This window comes from Myotis davidii, unplaced genomic scaffold (assembly GCF_000327345.1).
Source record: "Myotis davidii unplaced genomic scaffold, ASM32734v1 scaffold401, whole genome shotgun sequence".
In the NCBI taxonomy this organism is placed as follows: Eukaryota; Metazoa; Chordata; class Mammalia; order Chiroptera; family Vespertilionidae; genus Myotis; species Myotis davidii.
Window position 1 is genome coordinate 2,216,177 of NW_006291020.1, and position 3,147 is coordinate 2,219,323.

Genomic DNA, 3,147 nt, shown 5'->3' on the forward strand with positions numbered 1-3,147 from the left:
ATGAACCTTATTCTTGCTTAGCCAAATGCAGTCCCTACCGGAGGGAGAAAGTAGGGGAGTTCTTCTGTTGAATGTGGGGACCCACATTAGACTTTGCACAGGGCACTTTGTTTCCTAACTTTAACATTTCAGTTCAAATATGTGAAGACAAGTGATGTTTCCACCTAAATGTCATCATATCCTGACAACATTCCCAAACTCTTCCATCGTCCTTTATGTTTGATAGTCAATGAACTTAAGATAAAATGAACAGAACTAACCCAATGCTCTGGACCAGATTTGAACACTGCTTATGTGCCTTAATATTGCAGCAAAATGGCCAATAAACGTACGAAACAGTGCTTAATTTCATTAGTACCACCAGGGAAACAAAACCACAGATACCTGTCAAGATGGCTAAAATGGAAAAAGACTGATACTACCAAGTGCTAGCTGGGATAGAGGGCTCTGGATTCATATCTCAGTATAAATTGGTCCAACTCTTGAGAAAACTGGCAGGCTCTACTGAAGTTCAATATCCTTTGCCCCAGCAATTCCATTCAGGTGTATGCCCAAGTGAAATGCATACATATGTTCATCAAAACACATGTATAAAAAAGTTCTCTTTTTTCTTAAAGCTTAATGTATTTAAAATAAAAAATGCTTAAACTTATGATTATGGTGTTATTTCCTCAATTACCTTTTTCAATAAAGCAATTCTTGACATTCTCCACCCCCCCCCCCGAAACTGGAAGACAGTATAGTGCTTTTCATTTTGTCAGCTTTTTCTTATATGTTACTGTGTGCTTGTCACTTAGTCCTCACCAATCTGTAAGGCAGGTGTCATCTTCACCTTACTGACGAGGAAACTGAGTCTCAGGGAAGTTCTTCACACAGTAAAATATATGTAGAGCTCGGGCTCAGTAGCCTCAAACCCTGTTGTTTTTTTCTTCATTAAGCTGCTTCCCTTAGCTCTAGGGTTCTTTATTTCATTTGGGCACAGAGCCATTTGTCCATATATTTCTGCCTCTTCTCATCCATCCAGTGAAATGCACATTTGTGTGTTCATATTCATACACACAGTGTTGTGTTTTTCAGGTATATCATCATGAATTTCCTTCAAGCCCATCCATGCTCTCTACAGGAGAGCCAATTGGGAAATGTGCTGAGTAGTGGTAAAAGCGAACCAGCTCATTGGAGTTTTAAGGACGTGTAAACTCAAACCAATGTAATTTCTTAGTTTTTCATACAAAGCATTTCATTTTTTATGTACATGTTGAAGTGTCCAATTCTTTGGGGGGTTTTGTCTTAGTTTTGTGGTGATATTACCATAAATACTGAGTTTACTTCATTTCCTGACTAATATTAAAACATTAGATTATTCCCTGTCTGGTATAGAAAAATAGATACTTTATTCAGCCTCCCAATCTGCTGCCCATCACTCTTGAGCATCTCTTCTCTGCATCAGCTCTTCAGAGTGTCAAGATGGACTGCTGAGTGAGTCAACTGACAAGAATATTATGTTCCATACTTGAGAGATTCGTCAGAAATAGATTCTAGGAACAGGACACGGACTTTTTGCTTCCTCACCATTTTGACATTTGTTCTCTATTTCAGTACTTGTTACTATTCCAATATCACAAAAGTTTCTGCCTAGCAACTCTGTCCTCTTAGGGTTTCTGGTTGGGCCTCAGATGAGTCTCGAGTCCTGGACGCATGTTCCATGGCCCTGAAGAGACCAGATGTCTCCACAGATGACTTAGCCACCAACCACTCCTGGAACCTAATAATGCCTCAAGAATGTTCTTAACAGCATTAATCCTGACATCTCAAGACTAGAAACAATTCGTAGGTCAATAGTAGAATAGATAAATACTTTATGTTATAATTCAGTGGAGGAATACTATACAGCACTGAAAATGAAAAGCATTCATGCATGCACAACATTGATGATGAGTATCACAAACTCTAGAGAAAAAAACAAAGGAATATATCCAGTATAATCCTACTTATATAACATTTTTAAAATGTATAGTCTATAGTGTTAGAATTCAGGGGAGAAGTTACCTTTGGGAACAAGTGAGGTAGTGACTGAGAGATGACATGAAAGGAGCTTCTGTAGTGCTTGGAATGAACCCGTTTTTTATATGAGTAGGGATGACATGGTTCTGTTCACTTTAAAATAATTCAAGCGATATACTTGTGAATTGTGCATTCTCTGCACATCTTATGCTTCAATATGAGAGTTTTTTAAAAGATAGCATTGACTTTGCAGTAAATCTAGTTTTTCACACCATATGCTTATGCATTTGATTCTAAATACAGCACTTCACATTTATTCTCCTGAAATTTGACTATTTTAGTCAGTTAAAATATTTGGAAATCCTGACTGTGTCATTCAATACATTAGCTCTCCTTCTAGTTTTATCTTCGTTTCCTTCCCAGGCACGACCAGGAAGGGTCCCCTCTGAGTGGACAGTAGAACAAACAAACCAATACCCTCCAGGTCTGATTGTTAACCAGACAACTACATTTCAATCATCTTATAATTTTGTATCTTACCCACAAGGATGGAAGAAATTTAGCTAAATGCCTTGTTAAAGTCAAGTTACATAGCATTCTGTATTTAAGAGTTTAATAACTCTTCAAAAAAGGAAGTTAGGATAATTTGCTCTTGGCTCTGAACCAATTTTGACCCCTTCTAATCAACCTCTTGCTGATCTAAGTGCTCACCTATTGTCGGGTGATAATGAGGCTGCTCACAGATATTCTAGCTCTTTCCCACTGCACGCATGGTAGGCTAGCACTTCCACACCTGCTTGAAATTAGACATGTCTGCATATGTTGCTTTGGTCAATGTCACGTAAATGGCAGGGAAATATCACTTCTGGAAGAACACTTTAGGAATGAGTCTGCCCCACTGAATCTTTTCCCCCACTGTCTTGGCAGCCAGAATGTCCCAGGTTGGGTCCCAAAGTGAAGGCAACAATAGAGCAGAGCCTGAGCCAACTTGCGATGGACATGTAACATGAGCGAAAGATGAACAAGGAATGAGCCTTTGTTATTTCAAGTCACTGGGATTCTGTAATTACTTGTTAATGAAGCAAAGCCTAACCTATACTGACTGGCTTGATACGTCATGTTTACCAGTCTGTTTTCTGGAGTCCG